General features: G+C 43.3%; 1 pseudogene; it reads right to left on the bottom strand.

The window, feature by feature from the left end:
• Positions 1-1,586: 1,586 nt before the first annotated feature.
• LOC122218537 overlaps positions 1,587-14,362 on the bottom strand; it is a 159,900-nt pseudogene continuing 147,124 nt past the window's right edge.

Below are 14,362 nucleotides of genomic sequence, written 5' to 3'. Positions count from 1 at the left end.
AAGGCTGATGCACAACTAAATAATTGTTACTGGTCTGACCCATGTCACAGACTTCCAAAACAGAGGACATTATATTTCTATTTTTAGACCCTTGGCTGAAGTCTCCTTTGCTTCAACTTGACATAAGACCAAATTCTCTCTTGGGTTCTTCTCCTTACACCAACTGGCCAGGAATTTTGGGATTGACTCTTTTTCCAAACAATAGGGAGTGGGTAAAGCAAAATGCTCAGTCCACTTGTGGCCCACAGTGTGGGGTTGTGGTTATATTGCTGCCCCCCGGTGTCATCCTCACTACCCTCTGTGTCCTGAGATATAGCTCATCACACCTTATGGTTACAGCTGTAGCTCACACTCTTGCTCAGAATTCTTGGGAGAGTGACTGCTAAGAGGGCATTTCTTGTCTTTCTCCCATGAACATCAAGCCTCGCACCATCCAACATGGAAGCTACTTAAAAGCAAGAGCGCTTGAAAGTGAAATAAGTCAGGCAGAGAAAGACAGATCCTATCTGTTTTCACTCCTATGTGGATCCTGAGAAACTTAACAGAAGACCATGGGGGAGGGGAAGGGGGAAAAAAAGTTACAGAGGGGGAAGGAGGCAAACCATAAGAGACTCTTAAATACTGAGAACAATCTGAGGGTCGATGGGGGGGTGGGAGGGAGGGAGGGTGGGTGACGGGCATTGAGGAGGACACCTGTTGGGATGAGCACTGGGTGTTGTATGGAAACCAATTTGACAATAAATTATGTTTAATATAAAAAAATAAAAGCAAGAGCACTTGAAATGTGACTTGTCCCAATTGAGGTGCGCCATAAGTAGAAAATACACCCTTGATTTCAAGATTTAATACATGAAAAAAGGATATAAAGTATCTCATTATTTTTATATTAATTATTCCTTAAGACAATAATATTTTGGATATATTAGGTTAAATAAATAAAAAAATGGGTTAAAATTATGTAGGTTTCTTTTTACTTTTTTAAATGTTTGTTTGAGAGAGAGAGAGCAAGAAGGGGAGGGGCAGAGAAGGGAGACACAGAATCTGAAGCAGCTCCAGGCTCTGAGTTGTTAGCACAGAGCCCGACACGGGACTGAAACTCATGAACCACGAGATCATGACCTGAGCCAAAGTCAGATGCTATCATGACCTGGCCTGAAGTCTTTTGCTTAACTGACTGAGACACCCAGGTGCCTGTCCTTTAATTTTTTTTAAGGGTAGTAACTAGAACATTAAAACTATGTACATGATTTGCATTTTTTTCTAGTGGATTTTGTGAGTTAAGTTTTTGGGTGTTTTCAGATTTGTTGGTGAACCCCTTCTTCCGCCATAACGTTTTCCTCTTTGGTGTTCTTCGTGCCTCACGACCTTCAGTACCCACCATCCTGATTCACCAGGCACGCTCTCAAATACTGGCCCCTGAAAGAGAAAGCATTCAGAATCTAGATCCTTTTCCTCTCAGGTTTCTTCATTCGTGTGCAGATTTACTGACTCTCCCCCATCCTTCAGTGCTAGCTGGGTACATTTAGGGGGATTTGGAGGGGCTACCTTGCCAAGCCCCTCCCCTACAGTAAGTATCCACTTGTCTTTCATTTACAAAAAATTACAATTACTTCAGGGATTTCTCTCAGAACAGAGACGAGGTTTTGCTTCCACCCAGACTGGGGTGGGCAGTTAGGTTTATTGGGGCCACAGCCAGGGGACCAATGGTTGGACCTGAGTACACTTGCCAGCTCGTGCTTCTTGATAGCATAGGAATTGGAAGAACCCTGGGCTTGACTGATGAGCTCATCTGCTGGATACTCAGCAATGGTCTTGATGTTCCAGAGGGCGGCCCCACGGGCACCTGTGCACAGCAGTCAGACGGCCTGATTCCCACGGCGTAGTGGGGACACATCGGTGGCCTGATGCTTCACTGTTCTGGTTCACCCAGTTCGGGTTGAGTCCTCCCAGAACCTGTGAATAATCACATGCACCAGGACCTGTGCGGTCAGAGGGGGGTGATGTGTGGTTTCTCACCGGTGAGCAGATAGGTCATCTCCAAGGTACACTTGGCAATGGGCATGGTCATGAGCTGCTTGCCGTTGTTATGGCCGTGCAACGTCATCGAGTTGGTGAGGCTCTCCACAGCAGGGCGCCAGGCTTTTCAGAAGCATTTGGCCGCATAGTGCCCTGTGCTGCGGGACAAGTACTTGGCACATTCTGCTTCACTGCAATGTAATCCTTCAAGGAAACGGCACTCATCTGAACGTCACTGGTGCTCCACTTCCCCAGGGGTTTGATGTCGGGGGTCTCTGTGATGCAGGTTGCACCATCTCCCACTCGGTCACCTTGAAGGCGTGGCTGGGGATCACAATGGTTCCAGGCACACCATACACACGCCCCTACGGGCAAAAGCCACTTAACCTGCTCCATTCTTACCATCTGTGAAATGGGCATGGTATTTAATGCCTATTTGGCTAACAGAGTCCAAAAGAAAGCGGTTGGGAAATCATATAACCTTGAGAAGAAACCGCCCCTCCCCCCTAAAAATCAGGAGTTGGAAGCACTCGTGTTTAAATGGTGTCCCCTGCACATCAGCTCATCTCCAAAAGAAAAAACAAAGAATCAGTTGACGGGATTAAATCACCTAGAGATGTGTCACCTCTTAGAAGCATTGGAAATGTGTGAGAGCTTCAGGCATAACCTGTGTGTGCCAGAATCAAAGCACGGATAACAGGCTCACTACCCCGTGGGCTAAAGCAAACGCTCCAGGGATCCCACAGCCAGACCACCGTTTTCTAATAAAGCATTCTCCGCTGTAACACAGTCCTTAAAGTGTTAGAAAGGTCTTAGCATGGATTATAGCAAACATCTCAGTACATCTTTCTCAGAAAGGATGTTGAAGCACCACTGGGGTGAATTTTAAATATGGTCTTATTAACATATCCTTTCCTATAGCTCAGAAAACGTAGGAGGCACCAGAAGTCCTCCTAGAAAGTGCATTGTTCATGAAAAGATGTTCAACGTCACTCCTCATCAGGGAAATAAAAATCAAGACCACACTGAGATACCACCTCACGCTGGTCAGAGTGGCTAAAATGAACAAATCAGGAGACTATAGGTGCTGGCGAGGATGTGGAGAAACGGGAACCCTCTTGCACTGTAGGTGGGAACGCAAACTGGTGCAGCCACTCTGGAAAACAGTGTGGAGGTGCCTCAAAAAATTAAAAATAGATCTACCCTATGACCCAGCGATAGCACTGCTAGGAATTTACCCAAGGGATACAGGAGTGCTGATGCATAGGGGCACTTGTACCCCAATGTTTATAGCAGTGCTTTCAACAACAGCCAAATTATGGAAAGAGCCTCAATGTCCATCAGCTGATGAATGGATAAAGAAATTGTGATTTATATACACAATGGAATACAACTTGGCAATGAGAGTGAAATCTGGCCATTTGTAGCAACGTGGATAGAACTGGAGAGTGTGATGCTAAGTGAAATAAGTCAGGCAAAGAAAGACAGATATCATTTGTTTTCACTCATATGTGGATCCTGAGAAACTTAACAGAAGACCAGGGAGGAGGGGAAGGGAAATAAAAGTTAAAGTTACAGACAGGGAAGGAGGCAAACCATAAGAGACTCTTAAATATGGAGAACAAACTGAGGGCTGATGGGGGGTGGGGAAGACGGGAAAGTGGATGATGGGCACTGAGGAAGGCACTTGTTGGAATGAGCACTGGGTGTTGTATGGAAATCAGTTTGACAACACATTATATTTAATATATAAAAAAAGTGCATTGTTGAAACCTGACTTATTTTTCACTATGCATGCAAAATTCATGCAAAGTGGTAACGCATGCATTCAAATTCACTACCTGAGGGGGCTTGTGGGTTGGTCAGGTGAGTTTCTGAAGCAATTACTCTGAAAATGTTAGACTGCTGGGTTTTTTAATGTTTATTTACTTATTTTGAGAGTGAGAGGAACAGAGAGAGAACCCCAAGCGATCCAGATGGGGGCTCGCTCTCAGGAACAGTGAGACGATGACCTGAGCTGAAACCAAGAGTCAGACACTTAACCGACTGAGTCACCCACGCACCCCAGGCTGCTTTTCAATCTAAACAGAGGCATAGCTACTGTGTGTCTCCTCTCGAGCTACAAGGTGTTGACATGTTAGAAGGAAGTCCCAATTATTTAAGTGAGAATGGGAATGTGGAAGGGGTCTTGACTTTATTAGACTGTTTGGCTGTGATATTCAAGACATACGGAATTTGAGAATATTTTCAATGGGTATTGAAGGTTGGGGATGGGTGATGGTGGTAGACAGTGGGTCCACAACCCTGGGCTGAGATGACCAAAGAGCTAAAACTGCATAAAAGGCCCTTCTATTCAGAACAATCTACTCCCACGGTGGCTTCTTCTATATAGAGTTAGTAAGTCAAATCTGTGACTAGCAACACTAAAGTTGGAATGAAAATACCTGCCCACAGACAGATATCTAAAAGAACACTCATAACAGCTTTATTCATTCAGTGGAATACAACTCAGCCATAAAAAGGAAAGGACTATTGGTAAATAGAATACCATGGATTAATCTTATAAACCTTACATTTGGGCAATAGAGGCAGAAAATAAGATTAAGTATAATGTTATTCCATTAATATGAAGTTCCAGGATAGGAGACACTAAATTATGGTGACTGGTACCAGCATAGTTGTGTCCAGGGAGAAGAAATGCCTGGAATGTGGTATAAGGCGGGTACTTTGTGGAAAGATGAAAATGTTCTGTATCATTTGGGGGGTGGCCTTTGAACAAAGGTATACGTTGGTCAAAACTCATCAAAATGTACATAAAATCTGCATTTTATTGTATGCAATTTGTACTCCTATTTATAAAAAAGGTAGAAGAAAAAAAGTCGTTTCCCAAGTTTAAATACAATTTCCTTATAGCACAGCTATCATGAGTCTGGGTTCAATCTGATTTCAACATTCATCCATATATGAGTCTTCTCTTCTCCAAGGATTTAATACAATTTCTTTCACTCTTTTCCCAGGAAGTGAGTGAAAAGGAAAAGTAGTCTGTCCGTGAACGGGCTTTACTAATGGGAGAAAGGGTTTGCCCAACCATTGCACTTAAAAGACCAGAGAACAATCCCCTCCTTCAGGTATCTAGTTTCAGACTGTTTTAATGATAATTGCCCTGTAATGGTTCCCTTAGCAACTAGCATCTAACATCTGAAATAGAATTTGGAGTTTGAGGAAGAAATATGTTGTATTTTTCAGGCCACTTTTCCAAAGGGGCGAGCATCTAGAAGAAGCATCTTTCATTTCAAACAGAATGAAGGTAAAGACGACATAATTACAAGAGAGATATAAGCTGGTTTCACCACATACTTCTCCATTGCCTTGACAGTCAGTCAGCAATCTAATCTAGCCTCTAGCCTCTGTCTGTTGATTCATTATATTCAAATAAGGTACAGCATGAGTACAAAAATCTGGATATGGACCAACAAAAGTGAATTCTCTGCCATATGCTTTATAATTCTTCCAGTCCTGAGAAACTAAGCAATCTTGTTTCAGTTAGTGTAAAAATGTAAAGTAGCTTCAGATAAACACTAAAAGAACCTGAGTATTCTAACAGTAATGATTAACAATAATATTTATATTAATATTTATATTCTGGCTTCCAGACTTTGATGAATTTCTTTCTTTGACCTGTAGTCATAAGAGAGGATGACAATGATGATGATGATGGTGATGGTGATGATGATGGTGGTGATGATGATGGTGATGGTGATGATGGTGATGATGATGGTGGTGATGGTGGTGATGGTGATGATGATGATGGTGATGGTGGTGATGATGATGGTGGTAGTAGTGACATTGATGCAGCTTCTTATGAGCATGTTGGTTACCAAGTGGAATGCAGGTAGCAAATGTATTGCCTCCTAGAACTTATTCATTCTAGAGCTTTCATCTTGTGGTTGGAATCCCTCCACTCTTTGGCTCATACTGTCCACACTATTATGCCCACCCGACATGAAGCCTATGTTCTCTGCCTAATTGACACACCCATTCAATTTTATTTTCTATAGCTCCTGGACATGCACCTTTCCCACCAGTAAGCCTTTTCTCCACATCATCATATGATCAATATACACTTATTCTTCTAATAGGAGGGCTCTATCTCACATGAAAAATAAGCCTTAATTAAATGGAATCATTTATTATCTTTGTATATTTTTTTTTGTTTCCAATGTTAGCTGAGTACACAGTAGGCACAAGGCACCATCCTTGACAAATGTAAAAGCACATGTCATTAGTAATGCCAGTGCATTAAATACATATTCTATAGACGGAGATAATAAAGTTATGGAAAACTATGGTCATGAACAACTGAATTGGCTAAAATGGCTGTGTTATTGGGCATTGGTTTTCAAAAGTCCAAAAGATGGCAGTGAGAGTTTTTATTTTAAGAGCAATCATTGAAAGAATCAACTGACCTTGCTCTTCTCCGTCTCAAGTTAGAAAATAAACAGTGAAAGTATATCTTAGTGGTTTGCAAGTGATTCAGAGCGGGACGCTCAGCTATTAGAAAGCCATCGATTTGGCTGGAGGAAATGAGTTGCCTGCAGGATTGTGAGGTCAGGGAAAGGTGCCAAGGTGCACCACATTTCTTGGCAAGAACTCAAGCTCATTGCTAAACGCCTGCTATTACTCTGAATCCACGTTTTCGAGCCTTTGCAAAACTCTTCCTTTGATAGTCAATATCTTTCATTCAATTTCTCCATCTTTCCAGATTCTTGACATTGGTATAGGATCTTCCTCTTTGATTACAGTCCCCAAACCCACATTTTTAACAAATTAATTTGCTGCTTTGAGACTGACTATTCTTTTTAGAATGACAATCAACTTTGCCCAGAGGCTCTATTTTCAGAAATATCTCTCACTCTAGAAATAAACAAGTTTGCCAAGAGTATTACTCAGGAAAAAAAAAAAAAAAAAAAAAGGTGCTGGTGGTTTAAGAATAGAAAAGCCATTAGCCACTCTCACCAGACTGCTTCAAGTAAGGTGTATTGGGAAGGGTCCTGGCTGAATGGGAAACCAGCAGATGCAGTTCTATTCTGGGCTTCTCTTCTGTGTGACCTTGAGCAAATCACTCAATTTTTCTGCAGTTCAGTTTACTCAGGTTGAAAAAAAAAATTGGAATGATAATACCAGGATGTTGTGGAGAGTCATCAGATTAGCAAGACGCTTTGGACCCTTGAGGCACAAACTAATGTAGAAAAATAGAAGATATTCAAGACTTGGCTCACGGCAATGCATCTTGTATTCTATGTACTGTATTCTTCACCCCCCCCCCCAGCTTTCCTCACTGTTTGCAAGCTCCATGAATTATTCCTTTCAAACATTCTATTCTATTTGAATTGTTGCTCGGTAACAAACGATGGGATACACGTGCATCTTACTGAAATCAGTTCACTTCAATTCAACACAATAAAGATCGAAGGAGTTACTTATAGAAAGTAGGTTATTAATTTGATGATAATCCATAATCCCCCTAATATTCAGAAACACCCGGCTTCTCTTTTTTTCCTACCCATAAAGAATCTAATGTTGTTTTACTGACACCGCCTATTTGCTAAGTGGTTACTAGCTGCGGGGCGTTTTTCTCAACACTGTGGTTGCATCATCGGATAGTTGTCACAACTCCATGAGGGGTGTCTCACTTATGTCCTCATTTTACAGACTAGAAAACGGAAGATTAGCAAAGACTCAACACTCAAGTTATCATGAGCATAACTGTCCTCTGACCTTGGGTCTCTGAGCTTCTAGCCACTAACTTACACTTTCCCCGAACTCGTGATTGTCAAGTGTAAGTTTTTGAATATGTGATGTGCTTGTGAGCGATGCAGGTTGCTGAGACTCACACACAGATCATCCTGATGCTATGGCTTGTTTATTGCGTGTTAGAGATACATCCAAGGATTGAAAGTGAGGGGCTCTGCTGTGTATTCAGTGGCGACTGAGGGTCAGAACAAAGACCTTGTGGATAGCCAGGAGGGGGCCATCCTGTTGCCAGGTTCGGATAAGCAGATGGGTGCAGCAACCCTTATGACACTCAGTTATTGGGTGGTTAAGCAAGTGTGACCAGACCCACAACCCAACTCTTACCCCCATTAGCTGGTGAACAGCATTAGGATGGTCACACTATAAGTCAGGGGTTCTCAACCTCAGCACTATTGAAATTTTGGGTCTGATGATTCCTTTTTGTGGGAATCGTACTATGCACTATAGAACATTTAGCTGGATGCATGTTGTCTAACCACCTGTAGCGAGTAGCATGCCCTCACTGCTGTGAAAATGAAAAAAACAAAAACAAAAACAAAAAAACCCTCCAGACTTTACCAAATGTGTAAGGGACCAATCACCCTTGCTTGAGAACAACTGTCCTTCCTGTGTTTATATCAGATAACTTAGGACATTGGGGAGGTCCAGCTATGGAAGTCCATTTTCTGCCTAACACTTCTCACCTAAAAAGCATCTGTAAAGAATCCAGGTAATCAATAAGGCCCCCTCTTGGCTCTTAAGGCCTGTCTATTCTACTAGAGGAAATGCCATATTTACATATGTAACAACACAATAAAATAGCGATGGCTGTAAAAAGGGTTCCAAGCCCTGTGTGGACCCAATGGCTTGTACCCACCTCAGACTCCTCAAAAGCCCTGCCTGTAGGAGGAGAACAATCCCACCAAGAAGAGACAGAAGATTAGTCAGAGATGAAGCCTGAGTCCCATGATCTGGAGTAGCTGTGGCAGCCGAGGGAGGCGTTTTAGGGACACGGCTCTGCTGACAGGGGCACATGCTCAGAGGGAGAGAGAAGGGGTGTGTAGCAGCCAGGAGCCTACATTGCTGACCGGCACTGGAGCTCTTGAGCTGAGGGCACAGCAGGCGGGTGGCGGGCAGTGAAAAGTGATGGAACATGAGAAAGTGGAGGCAGGGGAGCAAACCACTGCAGGAAGGATTTGTTTGGAAGGGAATGAAAGTTACCGCCTGAGGGTGAAGCAGAAGAAAAGGAAAATCTAAGCTGACATATTTACAGGATGGTCCCAGAACTAGACAGGCTGGCTTATATAACACAATACAGGTGTAAAAACTGCATGGCCTGAGCAATGGAAGGACTTTCAAGTCACGCACAACACAAGGGGAGGGCAGGAAGTCACTGGCCGGAGCTCCGGGGTGGGTTATTTAAAAAAGAATATTTCTAATGTTTATTTATTTTTGAGAGAGGCAGAGATAGAATGCAAATGGGTTAGGGGCAGGGAGAGAGGGAGACACAGAATCCAAAGCAGGCTCCAGGCTCTGAGCTGTCCGCACAGAGCCCGATGCGGAGGTCGAACCCACGAGCTGTGAGATCATGACCTGAGCTGAACTAGGACGCTCAACCGACTGAGCCACTCGGGTGCCCCTGGTGTGGGTTATTTTAAAGCACTGAAAGAAAAAGTCACAGAGACAGATTTTCATTTCTTGCTGGCACTTCCTTGAGAAATCGCAGAAATGAGAGGCCTTCCTCTTAAGGCATTTCAGATCCAGACGGGCTCTTTGAAACATTGACCTTTCACAGGCCTGCAGTTAGTGCTGTGCTAGAAAAAAGTTTATTAACTGCCTCTCTGGGACAAAACGAAACAGAAAAACATTACCCTCAGATTTGTAGCGTTTGCTGATTTCAGGGATGTAAATACTCCCCCGCGGCAAATTTTAAGCTGCGATCCAGGATCCACGGCAGAGGAGAATCGGAAGAGGTGCGTTCAACGGACTCTCACTACCAAGTGTGACTGGTTTCCAGCCTGAGTTCGCTGATTTCAGCACACAGTGCAGCCTGTCTCCTCCAAGTCATGCTTTCTAGAAGGCCGTCTTCTCAGCACTTTGTCCTTGACTGAACATTTGGGCGGAATGAAAACTTTCAAGTTAAGGACTTCCCAAGGGCTAGCTTGGCTCAAGGTAATAGTTTCCATTTTGTTGTGACTTTGTATCCATCGGCCCTCGTGGAATGCACAGGAATGCGACATTCAGGCAGCAGAAGGCCAACTTGAAATTCCCAGGACAAATGTGATCCCCCACAGATGTCTAGAACAACAAAATAAACAAATGGGGGAAAAGTGGACGGAATAAACGGCTCCTGTAGGTAGAATTTAAATCAGTAGCTTTCGCGGTTTGCTTATTTGGAGGACTTTGATTTCTCGAATTTGGACTGACAGAGTAGTAGCTATGGTATCTCTCTTGTGCTCAAAGGGTAGCAGGGGGATAGACAGAGACAGCCTTCAGGAAGCTGCAATCATGACAAGGGCTTAAGAAAAAAAATAGTTTCTATCTCCAGAGAAAGGAACAGGGGAGGGAGAAAGGACAGGGCATGTGGCTGAATTCACTGTGTCTTCTGGCTCTCGCGTTTAGTTCCGCTGAAGTTACAACATGAGACTGAGACCCTGTGAAAACTTCCAATGAGCTTGGATAAAACCTTCCTACGTCCTTGTCTTTTTTGGTTCTTGTTCATTACAAGACGCCAGGAATAAACCTTCACACATCAGTGTCCTCAATTTAGAATCCAAGTGGCCACACATGTATGGTCCAATTCCCCACTGAAAACTCTTTTGGAGAGTATTTTTTATGGTAACACATTTTCATGTAGCAAGCAATGTAAAAAAAAAAAAAAATTGATAGCAAAAGACGGAGGGGAAAACATTTGTACCGCAAGAGGTACATGGGATGAAACTTCGTGTTTTTTTTCTCCAGCCTTTTTTTCCCTCCTACTATATTTCTACTAAGTCATCTTACTCTCAAGGTGTTTAGAACAATGAGCTGTGTTTCTAGTTCATATCCTTCTTTTGAAAAGAAATACTAGTAGGCAAATGTCAACAAGAGAAATAACCTCATTAGCATGCCCCTGTCTTCCCTTTTCTGTCCCTGGCTCTGTAAATTAAAGACAGGAACACAGGCTGGTGCAAAAAAAAAAAAAAAAAAAAGAATATTTAATTTCTTGATTTGAACTCAAAGAAGGCGTGTGGGTTAGAGAGCTCTCTCAGAAATAAGAGCGGAGTTTTTTGTGTGTTTGATAACTGGCCTACCTCATTAGGTCTATGCGGGTTTAAGGATGCTTTCCTGAGGGTGCACTGGAAGGTCCCCTCAGAGGACAAGGAATTATTTTCCTTGAAGATTTCTTGGGCAATTGTAACCCTTTCTCTGTAATTGCCCCATTTGGCCTTGACGTTCTTTTAAGAGCAAAGGGCGTTCCTAAACGTGTGCTTGTTTCGCTCACTACACTTGCCCAGCCCTCAGTGGACTCTCTTACTGGGGAGTCTATGAATAGTTCTCCCTGGGCTGTGCGCTCAAGAGTGTTGGGGCTCATGAGATTTTCATCTGCTTGCCCCTCAGAGCACCTATCCCAGTGGCTCAGAATGGTGACAACCTGTGACACGTTCAGGATTCGATAGTCTGCCCGACGCTTTCAACACCATTGCTCAGTCCATCATTGCAGCCCTGGGAAAGAAGCAGGAGGGGATTTTATTGGAGAGGGAGAAAGAGTGGGAACCCAAGATTTTGGAGCAATATCGTGAAGCCAGTTTGGAAGTAAAAATCAGCATTTGTCGTAAACCTTTACTTCCATCTCCTATTTTGTTTCTCAGAAAGAATCCATTATCCATTGAGACAACACCCTTTTCTGATAGGAGATTTTAAAATTGCCTTTCGTAGCTGCTGCTTGGTAGCACAAATCTGGTTATTTGCTATGTTTCATCTATGGGATCCTGTGGTCCCCTCACCTATTGATGCTAGATGATGGGTCATATTTGGACCCAACCCAGCATCCCCGGTGCTATGATGACCAGTCTGATCCGGAAGGAGAGAGGCTTCCAAGGATGGTCCCATCCAAGAGCTCAAACAAAAAAGTGACATCATCAGATAAGGCCTTTGGGAACAACAGCCTCTGCAATGAAGGTTCAAGACACATTTCTAGATTATTCCTCAATCTCCCATGCTAGCAGCAAGCAAAGGTGCTGTTAGGATAAGGATACTAAGACTGCATGGGGCTTAAATAGAATTGGATTGGGAAAGGTATTTTCATGGGCAATGGGATTTATAAATTTTCATGAAATAAAACAAATAACTTTCTCCTTTGAATTGAGCTAGAGATATTGCAACTTCTACTCCCATGATCCATCCATGCATCAGGAAGTCAATATTTTTTTCTAATATTTGACAAGACACTCACTGTCTTATCCCCGACAAATCCAGGGAGACTTTGCTGAAAGTTGTGTGTGTTAGGAGGTGGGGAGAGGTGTTGAGGGATTCCGGTAATAGGAATCGTGTTACTATTCTACCGCAAATGAGCCTCAGAGCGATTTTCATGATGTTCACAATTGGTCAAGAGTAAAGATGGAATTCGGATCCAATTCCTCTGATATCAGGCCTTCTAACTCTGAATCCAATTTTCTGTGCTCTCCAGCCCTGTTGCTGCCTGCATAGAGAGTGTTCAATAAAGGTTTGCCGAACAGGATTGAATGCAACGGCAGGCCAGAGGGAGTTTTAGATCTGCCTTCCCAATAAAGACAATTACCTCTCCACCAGATTCTCAGCTTTTTGTTCTGCCTCTGAGTTCATTTGATAAGAGACTTGATTTGGGCTTGTTTTAGCAGATAAGTTCAGTTAATATTTATTTTAGGAAAGTGGGATTAGTGAAGATAGGTGGGGAATGAATTATACATTCTCTGAGCAACTGAAGGTCGTTAGGAAAACACGCAGCTGCTGGAGATTTCCAAGTGAGACTAGCATAGAGAGGGCTCGAGGCAATTTCCAAATGTTCTGGTTTCTATTTATTGGAATCACTTCGGAAGTGGCAAACAGGACGATGGGGCTGTTAATCCAAATAAAAGGGAACTTTTTAAAAGAGAAAGTGACACATCTTTAAATTTGGAGAAGATGGCTTCGAAGGCTGGCAGACAGTGTGGGCAGTGAGTTGGGGAGCCACAGGAGTTGAGTACTTTGTTGCGTCACGGAGCGTAAGAAGCCACGAAGAGGGGGATGAGGTGGGGAAAACCAACTCAACTGGGGAAATGGGCCCTGGCAAGGGCAGCCATTCTAGTGCAGAGGCCAGAAACCGTACCCGACTCAGGTAGCATTTCGGATAGTATTAGCACTGGGGATTTCTCTCCATTGGGACACACAGTCTGCTGTAGAATAAAACTGGAGGTTGAGGTTGGGCAGTGATAATACCTAATACGTCATCCTTCATCCTCCTTACCCATAAGCCAGGTACTGTGCTAAGTACTTTGTCTGAATTAGCACATTAAATGCCCACAGCATCCCTACATGCCGGGGAAAATCATACAAAATTTATAGAAGGGGAAACACGCTAAAAATGTGGTTTCTTTGCCCCGATTCATAAGCCCGAAGTGGCCAAATAGGATCAGAATGCAAAATCAGACCCACGTGATGGCACATCGTTACTGTGTATCGTGGATCCGAGTACCTGATAGTGTGTGGTGTGCTTCTTCAGAAAGGAGCACCAGAGAACGTGTGTGGATGATTTTGTAGTGCTCGACGGGGAGATGAATTTGAGGCACTAAAATGTCCAGGGTCCTTTTCTATCATAGAGAAAACACAATCTGTGGAAAGGAAGTATTCAGTCCTCCTCATCTGAAGCAGTGGAGGTGAAGAATTGTCTTCTTTCTCTATTTAGGACTGATTGACTCAGGAACAGGGCAATGTGGATAGGTGGGTGGGGTCCACCAGGCTTTCCGGTGAGAGAGGTCTGGTAAAAACAATGGCAGGAGAAGGCAGGTTGTCTGGGCGTCTCTCATTATTCATTCCGCAGATAGTTGTTGGGCCCCTGCTACATGCCAGGTAATGTCCTAGGCACCAGGGCACAGTGTGTCCAGCAGAGACCAAAAGGACAATTTAGAAGGAGCAGAAGTTTGGGGATAAGAAAATCCCAGCATTGTCACCGACTAGCTAAGTGACCTTGGACATGTTACTTAACCCCTCTCAGCCTCTGCCCCTACCTGATATGGTCTTAATGAAGCCCAGCTCTGAGGGTTAATGTGAGGAGTAGTAAGATAATGCATGTAAGATGCCTGGCTCATGGTAGATGCATATTTAAATAGTAACGCTATTTCTATGCATTATTAAGGATTTCATTCTCCTTGGAAATCATGCGTTTTCTTCATGATGTGATAAGGTACCATCTTCCTCTGTGTCTCCTAAAATTCATAGAATCTAGCTATTTCATCTCGTTTCCTGGAAGATGCTAAATATGAAGAAACCTGGATTTCTCGAGTTTTCAATTCTGTATTTCTGGGCTCTACCTTACCCTTCTCCTCCTCCTCTCTTT

Source organism: Panthera leo, chromosome B1 (genome assembly GCF_018350215.1).
Source record: "Panthera leo isolate Ple1 chromosome B1, P.leo_Ple1_pat1.1, whole genome shotgun sequence".
NCBI lineage: Eukaryota > Metazoa > Chordata > Mammalia > Carnivora > Felidae > Panthera > Panthera leo.
This window is presented reverse-complemented; position numbering and strand designations above follow the sequence as displayed.